Raw genomic sequence first — 17,693 nt, 5'->3', positions numbered from 1 at the left:
TCCCTGAGCAGGGTCCCAGGAGCCTGGGAGATAATTGCAATTCCACATAGTCAACAGCCTGCTCAGATCTATATAATCACCGTCTTTAGCTGCTTCATTTTGTTTGGTTTTGTTGCGTGTGATCTTTGCCATTAACATCTCTTTCTCTGTGATCTCAGTGGGCTGGATTCCGCTTCCCAAGCCCTCCTCCAGCTTTCATTTCAGAGCCTCACCTCTGCTGAATCCAGCCCCCTGAATTCAGCCGAGCCGAGAAAGCAGTGAGTTGAGTAGCTGCTTTCTGCCACTCGATTTATCTTTGTTGATTGCTACCTTTGGAGAATGAAAAGTGGATAGCGCTCTGGATAAACATTAAAAAAAGGCGTAATAAGGACTTAGCATCCCCAGCTGAAGACAACCCATCTCCTCCATGGCTTTACTATGCAGAGTGGAGAACGCAGACAATTTTTAATGCAATAATAGCTCCTACGGCCCCTCTGCGCAGGGAGGCAGGCAGCGCGCTGCACGGTGAGGGACAGCAAGCAGGGGCAGCTCCTCTGCTCAAGAAGCTGGTGAAGAAATTTGTCTTGAGTTTGTGAGTCCTTTATAGATGCAAAGGAAAATATATGACTGCATTTCAACCTCCAAAGTGGCTTGTGCTCCGGCTGGGGCACCGAGTGTGTTTAGAAGGACAGGATCAATGGTTTAGGGGCTTTTTAAAGTGGTAATTGTACTTCAGCATAGTCGTGAAGTGCCTCGTCCAGCAAATACACTGAGGTAATTAATCAGGTATATTCTAAAGTTAGGTTTGAATGCAGAGCACATAAGCCAAGACAGAGCTTAAATGAATAAATCTGCCAGAAAAGCCTAATACCCTTAATTTGTGATCTCTTACAGTGTGATCCTGCACCATTTGTGCTCGACAACACCTCCTTAAATACCCTGCACGGGTCCATAAAAAGCAGTGCTTTCCCACCCAGGAGAAAGCATGTTATTCCACCAGATCCATCAGGGCATGACACAGACATACATGGTCGGGAACCACTGTCTTCCTGGACTGCCACAAGCACGAAAAAAAAAAAAATAAAAGCTTTTTTGGGAGTGCCACAGCTCTGACAGCGAGGTTTCTTCCAAATATTTTGGTGCGGTTTGGTCATCAGCTCACGCAGCCGGTCATGCACCAAACTGCTAGGATCAAGTGCTTCTGCAACCTGATCCAGTCTGCTCCCATCCCCAGCAGCTAAACAACCGCATTAGAAACCTCACCTACACTAAGTGCCTTATTTCAGGGGTCCAGCGGGGCTTTCAAGTGCAGATGCTTTCCGAGCAGAGAGAATGGATTTGGTCGAAAGAATAAATAATGCTCATAATATTTCAATTTGCAAGTCAAGCAGAGAGACCTGAAAGAGGGTGGATTTCCACACACTGAGCACCTAAGAGCCAAAAGCCAGATGGCTCAGCTGGACACCTAAACTATTGGGTACTCTCAGCGGTCACTTCAGAAAATGCAGCCCTGAGTCCTTTGGTTAATACAAAACAGGCCAAGCATCTTCCAAACGCTCCAATGAAACCCTCCAAACATCCTATTTGGAAAGTTATTAGCTGGTAGCTGACAAAACCAATTCTGCCCCTTCATTTACAGAGATGAAAATTGGCATCATTCTCCCGAGTATCAAAATAGAACGGTAGTGATGTTAACACGAATAAATCAACCGGGAAGATGTTTGTAAGCCTTGATCAGCCAAAGAGATATACTTACCTGCTATAAAGGAAGATTGCTGACTTTTCTATTTCCATTAACTGTTGCCAAATCTCATAAATGTAAACAGAGAATAAATCCTTTCAGTCACTGAATATGAATATTCTCCTGGGAAAATCCAGCTGGCATCCAACTTGATTTATGTGCGTTAAAAAAAGCGTTTGTTTTATACGCCTAGGGTGAGCCTTAAAACATAAGTTCACGTGTAAAAAATATTAAGGCTCGGGACCTATTTCAGCAAAAAGTGCACATCCTCTGCTCAGCTGCCTACCATTCCCCACACAGGGAGCCAAAGGCGTGTGGGCCTGGGGTCACAGCATCTGCTCGGAGGAATCTGTGAAGCTTGGGTGTTGCAAAACACACACCTCTGGCATCACGGCCCCTTTCCAGACAGCTACTGCAGCTCCTACACTTTGTACTCAAATGAGAAGACTGGAGCCTAAATATTCACTGGATTCACTCTTCTTTGCTGCTTCTCTTCCACGTCACTTTAGGTGAAATGCCACTTCCCCCACCTCATCCTCTGCAGATGCTCCTAACATCCATCTCGTAACCCTCTTCAAATATATAATGCATTAAAAGTATGACATCCGTAACAAGTAAACTTCAATTCTTACTGAACATGAGCAGCACCAGCAGATTCAGGCTAATTACACATCACAGGGCTCTCCTATCCATATTTCCTAAGTTTGAGGGGAAAATATATCTTGCAGCCACTCGTTGCTCTTCAACGTGTTCCCTCATTTTAGATGCACTAACCGAATTGTTAGAGGAGTGCACATCTTGTTTCCTATCACAGCCATATTATTAAGCAAAACGTGATTACGATGTCGGTAACAAGCCTGTCCTTTGGCTGCGGAGGATGGAGCTATGTGAGCTCCGGGTGGTGGAAGGGAGTAAAGTCACGCCGAGAAGGATTTGAGGGAAACTGGATATTAAACTGATTATTTCCTTGTGTTTTGTGTCTATGCTTGATTATTTGGTCTGGTAACCTACTCCCCAACTTGAGGATTTTTCCATCTGCGTACACACAAGCACACACACATGCCAAATGCACGCTTGTCCACTATATACGAATGTCCCATGCCATTTTATTTTCAGTCTTGGGGAAATTGAGAGAACATTGCCAGGCGTGTTCTCAGTTCTACTCTGTAGAGGCCTGAACTAAAATTACGACTGAAAAGCAAATGCAGTGACCTTTAAAGGAATCGGGAAGAAGCTATTTCCAGCACATTACTAAATGCTATATTTTAAAGGTTCTAACCTTATTTGCTACAAGTGTATAATATCAGGAAAACCTTGTGAGTGAAGGTTCTGCATTCATCACATAACCCAAGTCACTTACAGAAGAGATGGGGAAAGTTATTACTTTCCCCCTTGCAGACATTAAAGTTCAACCCCCTTTCCTGTAGGGTTTTGCAGCATTAAATAAGGTTCAGGGATCACTTCAAGAATTACAGGCTCCTCGACTTGAAAAAAAAAAAAAAAAAGTTTCCTGCAAGCAGCCATAGACACATTGTCAAGCAGGGAGAGCAATTTATGGGATACGCACGTCCTACACAGCTCGGGCAGACAAGCTAAGGGGAGCTGGGTATTGCTATCCGATATCGCCATAGCATGAACTTTATTGAACGAAATACTCTTTTATGAGAATTATAATAGAAATTGATTTACAAGATACAGTTTAAAAGTAAAAGATAGGCCAACAAAAGACATGTCATAAAGTCTTGGGAGGCCAGCCATAAGCCCGGGGTTTAATTGCATCAAGTGGGCAGCACGAGGTGCGTGGTGGCAGGCTTCCCTCCTGCTTGGTGCAATGCCTGACAGACAACAGAGACGTCAGGTTTTGATGCTTAGAAAATCATAAAGCGAAATGTTAACTTCACTTTATTTGTCATTATTATTTATTGATTTATATTGTACCTTTCGTATGTAGAACGGTGCTCTACACCAAATAAATCAGGGAGCATAAAGCCTTAGTCACAGCAAATAAAGAAGGAAAGCAGGCAGAACCAGAAATATCAATAAAATGCAGAAGCAGTTAGTAAACAAGCATAGGTTTGATCTCATTTTTATAAATTTCTCTGGAATTAGCTGTAGGGATATTGTGGTGTCCAGTATTTTACCAGATAAGTTCCTAATAAGACAATAAAACCTCTGAGGCAATAGACAAATAGAAGAGGTGGACAATGTAAATAACACAAACTGGAGATACAGTGCAGCTTGTGTGAGGGCATGTAAACAGTCAGGAAACAACACAAAATAAAAAAATATGCAAAATCTGAAATTCCTTAGAAGGCACTGTAACATGTACAATCAAAAAAAAAAAAAAAAAAATCTCATACAAAGATAATCTGTTACCATTCAGATCTCACCCCTTGTAGCTGAGTCCCTGGCCCAGTAAAATATAGTATGGGCTGATCCAAGAGCTTAAAAGTAAGCATGTAGTTTAGAGAATCACAGCAAGACACGTGAAAACATGAAGGAGATGAAGAAAAGCTACAAAAATACCGCACAAGTAATTTTTATTTTTTTAACATTTCATTTTTGGCTATCAAAAAAAAAAAAAAACCAAAACCACCCTCCATTTGTTTCAGCATAACCAGATTGTACCCTTAAAGAGCTTAAAGAGTTACAGGCCCTGGATGTGCTTTAAAGCAGCACAGGAAATCACAGGCACAGATATGCTACTTGACCTTTAGTGGTGCAATGAAACCACTAAAATATATGTTAGGCTGCAAAATGCTGAGATCTTCTACCGTGAAACAAAACAGATATTGATTTTTTCTATACACCTTTTAGTACGACAGTAAGTCAAACATAGTTGGTGCCAGATGATGCTGGTTGTTTGAGATATCATGTAACGTGTTCAGTAAAAGCCGAGAGCAGTGAGATTTTAGCACTTTTGCAGCCTGGTTTTCTGAATTAAGCTAACCCAAGCTGGGGGTTAGATGAAGGCACCAGCAGCGTCTCCCTGCACCTCACACGAAGCGGAGCTCTGCAGAAACCTGCACGTGGCCCTTGACCCTGCTGTGTTCGACAGGAGAGAGGATGAGGTTCTGCTGCAGGAACGTGAGATGGTTTTCGGCAGAACACGGCCCCATTTCTGAGTTAGCTGCTGGGCAGGAAACCAAGGGAAGACTATAGAAGATGTTAATGGAGGAGCCTGTGCCTCACACAAAACAACTGCAGATTTCACCTCTGTCGAATTCAGACTAACCTGAGGATTTGACAACTAATGGGTTTAGAAATGATTTAAAACTACTGAATTAACTGACCCTGAAATGGAAGTGCAGCCAGCAACATTTTTGACTCCTTAAGAACAAAAATGCTCCTTAAGAAGCCTTCATAGGTTAAGCAACATCTGATGGGAACAAATCCTAATGAGAAGCAAATCCATCCATCAACTGCACTTCTGCAGCCCAGAGCACAGCGTTAATTTTTATGGACAGATATGTGAGCAAGGGCCCTTTAGTCTTGGCACATTTGTATACGAGTCTACAAAGCGGCTTTCCCCACCCCTCCACAAGTGCCAGAGGCTGCAGACACAGTACTTGGTACTGCCCAATTTATGCTCCCCTGCTGTATGATCCTACCTCAGCTACAAAGATCTGAGTGCTCCTACCAGCTGCTGTGGAAATCCTCATGAGATTGGAGAGGTCTCGATGAAAACGGCAGGCCCCGTCGGATTAACAGTGGTTTTGCATCTATCCCCAGAGCTCTATGCTTTTAAAATGGTACCAAAATCCACGGACAATAGGTTTCCTTTTCCTAGTGACAGGTCATTTATGGTCTAAGGATACTTGTGGACTCCCGCATGCAGCAGTCCAGGGCCAGACACTGTTTCTGTGGATATTGTAATACAAGGTAAGAGAGGAGATGTATTTTACAGCATCATAGCAATCCAACCTCAAAGAGGACTCCCTGTGCTACCTGCTTCGAGCACCTAAGCGAAGATCCTGAATGTTGGTACTCTGGGCTGTTCTGTAAAGGCATCTCCCTGCTGCCTATCGAGGTCCTCGAACTGTTGTTTTTCCTCCACTGCAAGCTGCAGCTTTTTAGGACCATCAGGCAGGTGGGGAGTTCCTGTTCTCCAAGCAAGAGGAGGCGCTTCTCCATTTATGACCCAGCTTTGCTGCCCTTGCATACTCAAAGCACATACTGAAAGCACAGCTTTTTTAAATGCATTGACTAAATCTAATCTTATAGCCATACAGGATGCAATGTGATGGTGTGAATCTGAGCAGCAAGGCCAAATCTGCTCACTAGCAAGGACGCAGGTCTTCTGCTGACTCCAACAGGAGTTCGTGCACAGCCCGTGTGGGGAGTCAGCACCGCTGAGCATTATTAGTAACTGCAGCTGGGTTCCTCCCAGCTCAGTCTGCCTCGTCCACAAATGACCACCAGAACATGAAAAAAACAGATGACTCGCCATACCTTAAGTGAAAAAATATGATTGAATAAATCCCGAGCATAAGACTTTGTGCCTAATTAGTTAAATCCCCTTAAGACGTTAAAAAAAAAATCGCTAAAAGTGCTCTCAGTAATTTGTAATAAGATGCTTAGATAATGTGCTCACTATCAAGGGAAGTTTCCAGTTTCACTGTACTCCATTTTTTAACATCTTGGCAAAGACCTTTTTCTCCCTCTCATGCTAAAGACCTCCCATTGACACTGTAACGTTAGCCTGGGAGCAGCTGGTGACTATTTCTGATGAATGGCAGGTGAGAGGGTTTTTCACGCCAAACCAACACGCACGCAAAACTGAATTCTCCATCCCCATTTCCTTCATTTAGAAGCTTAAAAGAAGCTGGAGACGAAGAGACTTAGGCTCACAAGTCCCAAGGGTGTTTGGGAAAGTTAAGCATTCACTCTCACCGTAGGAGATTGGCTACAGAGAGGCGAAGAGGACCTCTTCTCAACAAAAAGAGCTGCCTGTCCCTTGCCTTGGCATCTGCCCTAACAGGGCTCCTAGCACAGGCACTGCTGGCCACCGGAGGCCTGATGGGTCCCTTTAGGGTCACAGTCTGCAAACAGAAGGAAAGAAATTTTGTTGGGAGCTGACCTAAATTCAGTGGGCTTTCTCCATAAAATAAAACAGCAAAATCAGTTGAGTGGGCTAATTGAAAGGTCAGCGTTCCTCTCCATGTCTGATTTTCAAAGGGAGTTTCTTGTTTTGATTCTATTTGCTTTCTTTTTTAATATTTAATGAATTTGGACTTGAACCTTTATTTCAGAATGAGAAATTTAAGAGATTTAAACTTTTTTGTATCTTTTGTATAAAGTTTTGTTTTGAAACTCGATTTTTTCCAACTGTGCAAATAAACTGACTCAACAATAAATGTTGCCCTCTCCCTATCTATGAACACGAGCCATGTGAGAAAACTCCATGTCAAACTTTATATCCAAACCTTTGATCAGTGGATGGATTTAAACCATGTAAGTTTAAAGCTGAGCTGTATAATGCTACAAAGCTGCCAAACCAGAACGTTTCTGCTGACAGTGGTGGTACTGGCCTTTTAGCGTCCTGTGATTAGAAGCTGCTCTGGAGACCTGAACGTTTCCATGGGCTGGATGAGGACTGACTGCACAGTCTGTCACTTTGTGCATTCCAGTTTTCCTCCTGATTTCTGTATCTGAAGAGTGCAAACACCAAAAAATAATAATAATTTAAAAAAAAATGCTGAGTAGCCTCAATTCACTCGGTTTTTAGAAAAATGAAGGGCATTCAGAAATAACCAGGACTGACACACAGCCTTTCTTCTTCTTCTTCTTCTTCTTCTTCTTCTTTTAAGTTCATCAAAATACATTTTTACATTGCTTCAGCTTCTCTTTCTGTGCCAAGTTCCAGCAATAAACCTGCTTTATTAAACTGACATTTTGCAAGTAGTTAGTCCTGAAAATTGACTAAGCCCTTTTTGTATTAGAAAAACCATTCTGGAGGCAGCTGAAATATTAAATGAAACAAAAAAAAATAGCTAATGGAATGGCAGGAAATCTGATTAATTTCTTTTTTTCACAGAGCAATGCTGATGAAGCAAGATAGCCATTTTATTCAGCAATGAGGTAATTTGTTTGGCAAAAATAGAAACTACCTGAATCTGGGCTGAAAATCTAAACCACGCTTTAGTCGGAGTTCAGCAATATTATTTAAGTTCATTTGAATTGTGTTTTCATATTCCCACTGTAATTATGACGGATTGGCACCCATACCGAATTATGACCGGCCAGGAGCTGGATGGGAAACTTGAAGAACAGCGAAGTTCTGCCTGAAGCAAAGACGGCGGTGATTCATTCGGAGGAGTATTTTCTGAGAAATCGACATTCCAACTGGGTTACCTGGCAGGTTGGTGCAATTAGAGGGGATATTTGAAACTGAACCTGAGTTATCTTTCCTGTGAACTAATTTTATTAGTCCCTCTTTAGTTAGCTAATCTCACCCTGAGAATCAAGGTTCCTAAATCAATTTGGAAGTGGAGAGCTTTTAAAGACAAATATTAAACACATATATTATATATATATAATATATATATATATTATTATTATTATTATATATAGTATAATATAGTGTACCACCTTATAGTATTTGTGGGAAAATTAGGAAATGCGTGCAATTCACGTAAACAGTGTGTAGATTTTTCTTTCCTACCCTTTCTGCATTTTTAGACAGAATTAAGTTGTTGCACACACAAAGCAGATAGCCAGGTATCGCACATACCTTGCACATCTGTGTGCTTTTTCTGCTGAACACACCGCTCCGAGCTGTGTGTGCCTCAGTCGAGTGCCAAAGTCAGATGGGCAACTCCAAGGAATGATTTAATGCACCCAAACGCTGAGCTGCCCCATCTCCTTAGTTACTATAGGCTCCCTCTAGGTTCAGTAGAGGTAAAAGATTATATAAAACCTTATTTAAGTACTGGTATTTTGGAGGGATGAAAGTGGGTCCTATACACATATTATTTTATGGATTAAAGGGCAGCTTCATTTTTGAAAAAAAATCTTTTTTTTTTTTTCCATCACCACGACCTTTTCAAGGTCAAAGGAGACAGTTTCAGAGTATTAGTTCATCTGATAATATGCAAACTCCTGCCAGGCTTTGGTTTCGTTTCTGTAACAAAACAGGTAAATAGTTCAGTATGTTCCTTTCTAGCCCAGTAGGAAAAAAAGCAACAACCATTATCGCTGCCTAATAAAGTTAAGCCCCTGCGTTACTCTGAGCAGAAATACATCAGGCAAGGACTAGCTTGCACGTCGTTCTCAGAACAGACAGAACATGACGGTTATGAACAGAAAATGAGATTATACTGAGTGGAACAAAAACTACAAGTGGGAGCAAACCCAACCGCTACAGAGCATCGCTGCAAGCTTCCTATTATTATGATGGGTGTTTTACCTTACAAACCAGGTTTTCGTTATGTTTCTGATAAACTGCATTTGGAAAAGGACTGTTTTCCTTCCCTGCTCAGCGAGGATTTTGCTTACCGGTTGGATTGTGCAGCAGCATTACATGACTTTCACCAATCAGTAGATCTAATAACGCAAGCTGCAGAACAATATACTGAAGGCACGTACATGCCTTCTGCCCTTTAAATCACAGTAGTTAAAACCAAAAAAAAAAAAAAAAAAATCTCTCTCAGCTCTCCAGGCTGGTACGGTACTGAATCATTAATCTCTCCAAGTGGCTAGCTTAGCATAGTTTCTACAATGTCATCGTGCATTGCAGTCCATGTCCACATCCAAGAACGTACGCTGATCTGGGAACTCTTGATTTAATACATGTTGCCACGCTGCCCTTGACCTCAGAAGGACTTTGAAGTTTTCTGGCTGGAGATGAAAGTTACAGTATGTGTGGCAGAGACAGGCTGTAGAGTAAGAAAGAATTGCTAACTCAACAACTTGTTAAAACACATATTTCCAGAACTTTTTTTTTTTATTATTTATTTTTTTAAATACTAATAAACACACTATTTCCAGAATTTCAGTCCTCTTGTTCAGATTGATTAGATGAGAGATGAATTTGAACAGACAGATAGATTAAATCAAGAGTTATGGGTAAATTATTTCCAGCCCTCCAAATTTGGCCTGATGGTATCCATTTCCTAGCCCTCCTTAAGGATTTCTGCTGGAGTGTGGCCTATAAAGCTTCGAGCCCCGTGCACATCATCAGGTTATGAGAGGCAATTAGACGCGATCTGGGGATATCTTCACAGAGAGGGCTTCAGTGTTCACAAGTCGTAAGAGGAGAGCAGATTCAGAAGCTGCTTGTTGGCCATGTTACTTTCCAAAAGAATAAAGGACTTTCAAAGGCGTTTGACATAGTGTGACCGAATCTGTGCGAAAAACAAGAGGGATGAAACTCCCCCAGATTATTGTTTGCCTCCTTGTCATATGTTCATGCTGTTTGGACCCGAAGCAGACATCTGTTGGACAGCTTAGTCATGTTGTAAAAAGGCCAGATGTAATTAAAGTGTGTAATCGTTTCTTGCCAATCAAAAGGAAGTGAAAAAGAGCACAAAACCAGAACACCAGATCGCAGTTTCCTCTTTTTCAGAAAGGATCACATTTTCATGAGCACAAGCTTCGAACTTCAATCTTGGCAAAAGCTTGCCCATAGGCAGGCAGCTTGTTAGAAGAAAAAAAAAAAAAAAAACCTTGCCTGATCTCTCTTTGGACCTCTAGAAGCAGACTGCATTTTCCTACCAGCACAAAGCAGAGTCAGCTCTTGTACTGCTTGCTGCCTGGAGAATACTAAGTTTGCACAGACGGGGAGAGAGGAGCAGTGTTTCATTACATGAGAGGCAAGGATGAACAAAGCTGGATGCCCTTGACACAAAGCATCTAACCCAGAGTTACTCTGACTGGGGAGAAAGAGGAGTCAAGTAGTCCCAAGTGAAAAAGGAGGTGAGACCACCTGGTGAATCAAAGAGTTTATAGGAAAGGAAAACAAATGAAAAAAAGGCATAATCAGTTTTCTATTTCCAGGTGGGATAAAATAGAAGCTATGGGCATAAACCACAGGCATAAGAGCTTCAGGTTGGATATCAGGAGCAGGTTTCTGATCCTAAGAGTGGTGACTCTTAAAGTAGATCTCCAGGGAGGAATGGCACATTGGCGAGCCTTCAGCACTGGGGATTTGTAAGAACAAGTTAAATAATCTATCCAGAAAACCAGAACCAGTTCCACTCTGGGCAGAGGTGTGCATTAGATGATCCAATCATTTGGGTCACTTTCATCCCCAAGATCTAAAATTCCAGGTCAAAGCAAAATAACCTGCATCTTGCAGGTTCACAGCGAGGAGCTCAGCATTGCCAGAAGACCATAACATCCTTTAAGCAACAAAACCCTGTAAAATTGCCAAGCAAGAGAAACATAATGTCATCTTAAGGACTCCCCCACCAATTAGAAAAGCTCAGCAAACTTCATGTTAAGCAAAATATTTTGGCCATCTTGCTAAAATCTGCTATAACTTATGTTATTCAGGCACAGGAAACCCCAGGCAGAGAAGCATGAGCTTTTTTGTTATTCCTGCCAGTCACTAACTTGGTTTGTAAACAATAATTATCCACTGCACTGATGTCCTGGAAGTACTTCACCAAAACAGCTCCACCGTCACAGGTTTACAAAGTGTTTGTGAAACAGATTTTCAGTAACTGAAGTACTGGCAGGCACATGGGCTGCTTGTCTGGTTCTCCACACCATGACGCTGGTGCCACTCCTCTGAATCAAGCACCAGGACTAAATCCACCCTTTGGTAGGACCCAACAGCATACTGAGTGCACACCAGCACCTCCAGTACTGTATATTATTTTATTTATTTTATTTTATTTTATTTTATTTTATTTTATTTTATTTTATTTTATTTTATTTTATTTTATTTTATTTTATTTTATTTTATTTTATTTTATTTTATTTTATTATTTTATTTTATTTTTACCATTTTCTAGACATCCTGTCCTTGGTCAGAACTGTTCCTTATTGCTGAAAAATGCTTCCAGTTCCCTGAGCACCGCACCCGGTGTTTCCCATTTAGGCAGGTCCCCGTCCAGTACCTTACGTAGCAGACTTGCATTGTTTTTTTGAGGCTAGCGAGCTCTCTGCACTGACCAGGTAAAGGATGCAGATGGTGTTTAGGGCACCTCAACACAGTTGCCTTCTGCTAAGTTACTCCCATTCATATAAGCAAAGAGGAAAAAGCCTTTTCACAGCCATGCACACGTTCAGCGACCACCAAGAGAAGTCCTGCTGGTGCAGATGGGTTGCATGATATGCTTACATTTACAAGCAGGACCCACTACCGATGGCTTCCTTTCTGCTAAAGGGCCCTGCTCACCGTGCAGGTGCTGACAGCTTGTTTGATGAGATTTTCAAGTTCAAGAGATGAACAAAAGCAAGTACTAAACCAAATGGAAAGGAATTATTTTCCTCCCATTCTTACTTCAAAAAGCGGTGCTTCTGCTGCCCTCTTCCTACTCGGTGTGTATCGGCTCGCATGCCGCCTTGGGTCATTTAGACATGGTTAAACAATCTTGAAGTGCTAGTGAACTCATCCAAAAAGTCATTTTTCACACCTAATTAATATGAGCATTCAAGGAGGGGAGGGTTTTTGCTTTGGATTATTAAAAGCAGACGTGTTGGATCAGAGATGGACTTGCACAGTGACTGAGGGAGGACATACTTCATCACTCAGGAGCTTAGGAGTCTCCGTCTAGGTCAGTCATCAAGGCTGCCTCCAGCCAACAGAGGGACAGGTATCTTCAGGATATGATTCAGCTCATCCTAAAGTAACTAACAAAGACAATACAGATGAATCACACAATGGAAGTGATCACTTCTCTCCCAACAACTACCACAGAGCCTACACCATTCGGGTAAAGACTACAAGTTTCTAGGTGTTAAATGTATGTGAATTTCCTCAGATATTCAAAAGTCAACCCCAAATTGAAGACAATCTTTTGAATCAGAATTAATTTTTTTTTCACTTTTGGGATCAAAGCTGTCAGACTAATCTCACATTAACATTTCTTCTGCTAGACCTTCTTATGTTACAGCTCCAGAAACTGAACACCCTACAAAAACATTCTTGCAATTTTTTCAGCTCTTTCAAAAAAGTTACGGGACTTCCCTGATAAATTCTCATCTTCATTGTTTCCTGCTTTTAGGAGAAGAGAGGTGATCCACGTAAGCATTCACAGATTCAGCTCAGCTCAACTCACAATTTATTTTAGGTTTGGCCATCAATTTAGCTCCGGGAATGTTTGTAAATAAATGGCTGATTAAGCTTTAGCACCACTCCCAAGTCATATTGTGACACTAAATATTCTTTTGTATGTTTACATATGCTGACTTTCCCCCATGCTAAAGTAGCACTCTGTTTAATTTAACAACAGTGCTATTTACCTGCTTAGGGGTATTAGGTTTTTGTTGGCTTTTTTTTTTTTTTTTTTATCATTTGTTTGGGGTTTTTTGTTTATTTTTAATCAGTAGAAGAGTTCTCCGTAGGAATAGGTTTGTATCACCCAGTCTGCCCTGCTTGGTGTCACAGCAGATTGAGCATGATGCTCTGACATTACCCAATTTCTCACTGCCCAGATTTTCACCACGTGCTTTTAGTCATGGATGTACTTTCCTTTGGTCGTATTCTACCATCTGGGCTAGGCCAAGGATTGTCATCTAGATGGGCGCTGCTCCGAATTCAGAATTCCCTATAATCCACGGGAAGAGATGACAGACCTAATGGTGCATTTATGGTTAAAATGGCAAATTTCATAGTTTGTCACAGACTAACAGAAGATGAAAACAAACACAAACAAAATCTTCCTAATTGCTCCACGTGGCCTTTTTGCTGCCATCTAACAAATGTTAACAAGACGTTTCACTAAGAGCTGCAATTTCAAGCTTTCAAATTCAGAAGCCATTGTGACATTTCAGAGGTTTGAGCTTTGAAAACTGATTTTCACATTTTATTTGCCTGGATGCATGGTGATGAAAGATCTGATAATATCTCCATAACCTCAGTCTACCACATTTCACAGCAAAATGCACCAGCACTGCACTTTCGTGGCAGACAAGAACCAAATGTTTATTATGGGCTTTATGACACCATGGTACATGCATAGGTGTGGCTATATGATTTAAAATTTTATACAGGTTACTTGAGCCACACAGGATTTACCTTTAAAAAACTAAAAACTAAATTTTGTATTCAATCTTCCTATCCTTTTCGGTCCTTGTTGCATCTCAGAGCCCTTCTCTGTCCTTTCTCAGTTATGACTGCATCTTTTTAAAACGATGGTAACCTATATCAAATACTACACAGCATGGGGTCTTAATATAAGAATTAAGTAATCCATCACCATCTCCTTAAGCTTATGTTCTGCATTCAGGCTCTTAATCCTGGCATTCCTGTGGCTTCTTCTCTAAATGCTTCTCCAAAACGTCGGAACATTTCCAAGAAAAAGTCTCCACTTTTCCCCAGCCCTGGCACAGCACAGACGCTCCATTCCTTCCTACTGTATGCACTACAATCTGGTGAGTCTGTTTCTTAATCGGTTGTATCGGTCAGAAAATATCCCAGTTTCTCAGATATACAATGGATACAAATTGCTATACTAATATGTGTAATTCAGAAGAACACTGCAAATCAGATGTCAAAGGCTCAGCTACTTGTTTTATGAAAACAAATCTTGCCATTCCCAATTCTCGATCGCACACCAACCTAAAATAGTACAGTGGTTATTGATCATTCCCAAATTCAGTTACAGAAGATCATCGAGTTACACATTATTAGTAGTAATGCTAAGGAAAATTAAACTTTAGACAAGCAATCAGCACTCCAAAAAGCAGCCAGAGTGATGAAAAGACCTTAGCCTCATTTAGACCATGCTCTAATCTTTAACTAATTGGCTGCACTCCCTCCGTTAAATCTCATACAAAAGCCTTACACATTGAGACGACAATCCCATTTTAATAGGTATCAAAATCTCCTGATTTTTGTAGGTCACTTGTTGCTACCTTAAAACATCTCTGGGTCGGTGTACCTCTAAAATCTACGGTCACATGGTTCTCCTATAGCCATATGAAAACCAGGGTTGTGCTTAATCTACTCCCTCCACGAAAACCAAAAGAGTGTTATGAGGATGGGCCACCCCATGCTATGGCAGATGTCAGAGGTAAAAAGCACTTTCTGGCATTTCTTGTATTTCTCCATTAGCTCAGGTTCTGTACGACGAGCCTACATTCTCAAGAAATGGTCTCACTTGCCAAGTTTAATATAAATCCTCCGTGTAATTCTTAAGAGGAAAGAATTCTTTCTGATCTCAGATTTTAGGGTCACATTTCAAGGATGTTGAGAAATTTCTGGAAATGTTTGAGAAAGGTGGCTCTTGCTCTGTCTGTGTGATTTAGTGACTTTGCTTTCACTTTGAAATATGTCTCATCCATCTTCTTGCTTGTCGTATTAAAAACACCTTACACCACAAACCTTGAAACAGGTAGATTTCCTATGCTCGCTCCTATGATTGTCTAGGCTGGGAAGGAGAAAAGATGCTATGATTCTGTACTGATAAATACAATGAAAGAAAAAATGACAGTAGAAAATTTCATTGTTGGTTTCCAATGGTCTCTGGTACTTCACAAAGGAAAAGAACTTTCACAAAAACTTCTGCAGGTTAGCTACTGCAGAAACCTTGTAGCAGAGCTAAGTAGACTTGGAGCAACTACAGCTACATCTTATCCATCAAAAAACTGCCTCCTACAAACAGTCTTGGTTCTCAACACTTAGTTGTCCCAGCCATAAAGTCTGCCCTCCGTCACTGCAGCATGCCTTGAAAGCCACAGGAAGGTGTGATCAGCAGTCACATTTCTTTTTCAGTCAGCCCAGAGACACAGAGCGAGCTGGCTATTGACCTACTGAAAGTTGCTTCCCACCGGATTTCAAGTCATGAGGAATGCAAAATGCAGGAGAGATGAATCTGTGCATGCCTGTATCTGGTCCTATACATGACACAAACACTCTACGTGCACTCACTTCAAGGAATGGAAATAAAATTTAAATCACAGTAAGGAAGTCATAATGTAATTTTTTTGCACTGCCCCAGAAGGAGTACTAATCTTATACTAGCTATATGAAAAGAAAATGAAAATTAAAAAAAAAAAGTTACTGCAATTCCCAGTCCTCTGTTCCTACCGCAGAGGAGCAGCTACCCAGGGATGCGCAGGACGAGCAGCTAACCCAGCCTGGACCCTCCACGTCCCATCTGTGCTCCCGCAGTTGCGCAGGCAGAAGGAAATCTCCAAGCCCTTACCAGCAGGCAGTCCGGCTCAGCTGGATTCAATGGCAGAGCTTCCACTGCCTTCCCCTGTGTCAGGGCTTCATGCCCTGATATTGCACTTACCGGCACCCAGCCATTACCAAACTGCATTACACATGTGTGTATGCACACATAAACACAAGGGCTCTGCAAAGCATGAAGCATTTTGGTACGAACTGCTGCAGATGTTCCACCCACCGCCCGATCTCACAAGTGTCCCCCCGTCTGTTGCAGCCACAGATCTCGGCTGTTTTTTTCAGTGAATTAACTCCAAGCATTTAAAAGAAAGAACATTTCAATACATTTTTCTGACAGGTAAGAAATTAACTGCATACCAGGAGCTATTGAATTCAGCTTTAATAGTATCAATAAACATTTCTGATTAAATTATGAAATTGATTTTATAATTTTGACCATTATGTTTTTACATCAATATCATCATATGACAGCAAATGTAGTTACTGCTTCCTTATTGATCTTAGCCATGGCACTCCAAAGTACTCATCTGATGATATTACAAAATCAAACTTGATTTCCTGTAGTACTGTAGTAACACTTTTGGTCATAACTTGATCTGAGGAACCAATAAGAAATGGATTATCGAGTTATTAAAAGGGATGTTTTCTCCTCGGAAGCTCAGGAACCGTCCTGCTGCCTGCTTTTAAGACTTGAGGCAAGTTTCAGGACTTGGGGATGTTGTTATTCTTGTGTGTCAAACAATAATCCCTCCTCCTTCTCTTGATGAGCTATCTATCAGGTTTCTTGTGAGTCATCTAAACACTATTTATTAACGAGCGGGAACAAAGTGCTATTTATAATGCTCATTCAAGCAATCCAACAAAAACTCTGGGTTTCTGTAGCTCGGGAGCATTACTCTTGATCTCACCCTCCCCTCTGTCAGGATAATAGTTATGTGGTGGGCCACTCCAGCTCCCCATAAGGTTTAATGTTCTGTTAAGAGAATGCATAATTCAAGAGGACCACTGTTGCTCTGATACATGCATAATAGTAAATCAAAGGTGTAATGTGCGGGATATTTATGTCTCAGGGTTAAGAACAAGTCTGATCAGATTAAAGAAATTTCAGTACCGGGCTCTTTGGCTGTTGTAAATTTTTTCACAGGCCCTCCCATGTCTGAACCTTTGCAGGCTGAAGGACTACGAGGCATCTTCATTGATATAAACTGCCGGCATGAAAGAGGAGCAGCGAGTTGAGACCTTAAGCTGTTTTGTCAGATTGTACCTCGGTAATGGATCTGTGGGTCCGCTGATATGTTACCCAAAGGTGTCTTTTCCAAGCAGTCAGTCATGTTTCTTCCTACCTAATTATAGGGGCATCTGTTTCAAAATGCAACTAATCCCTCCAGGTTTTGTGGGCTGAGGAAAGGGGCGGAAGGGGTCAGCTGGAACTTGTGCTCTTATCCCTCTTGCAAGATTATTCCCTAATATTCACAAAAGTATTTAGAGCATTGACAAGTATTTGTCTTGACAAGCCCGTGGAGAACTCAATACACTCTTGTCTGCCTCAGATAAACCCCTTCCCTGAAACAAGACATCAGTGGAGCATGGGAAGTTGTTTCACCTTGCTTTAATTAAAAAAACACAATTGGTAAGCTGCTTAAAAAATATTGGCAATCCAATGCCTATGGG

At 41.4% G+C, this 17,693-nt stretch overlaps 1 long non-coding RNA gene across 3 annotated transcripts in view; it reads right to left on the bottom strand.

Annotated features, from left to right (window-relative positions):
• The window catches only part of LOC311207868, a 265,648-nt gene that overhangs the window by 68,131 nt on the left and 179,824 nt on the right, over positions 1 to 17,693 (bottom strand). The window contains exons 6-7 of one of the 3 annotated variants that reach the window (XR_014618291.1): positions 12,411 to 12,520; positions 9,848 to 11,078 (exon numbers count right to left, since the gene is read on the bottom strand). The exons of the other annotated variants lie outside the window; for them this stretch is intronic. This is a non-coding gene — a long non-coding RNA (uncharacterized lncRNA). Of the gene's footprint in view, positions 1 to 9,847; positions 11,079 to 12,410; positions 12,521 to 17,693 lie in introns of those variants that run through there. 3 annotated transcript variants of the gene reach the window in all.

The sequence above is a fragment of the Netta rufina genome, assembly GCF_964035555.1.
Source record: "Netta rufina genome assembly, chromosome: 3".
NCBI lineage: Eukaryota > Metazoa > Chordata > Aves > Anseriformes > Anatidae > Netta > Netta rufina.
Note: the sequence above shows the minus strand (reverse complement) of the source record. Positions and strands in the feature narration are given on the sequence as shown.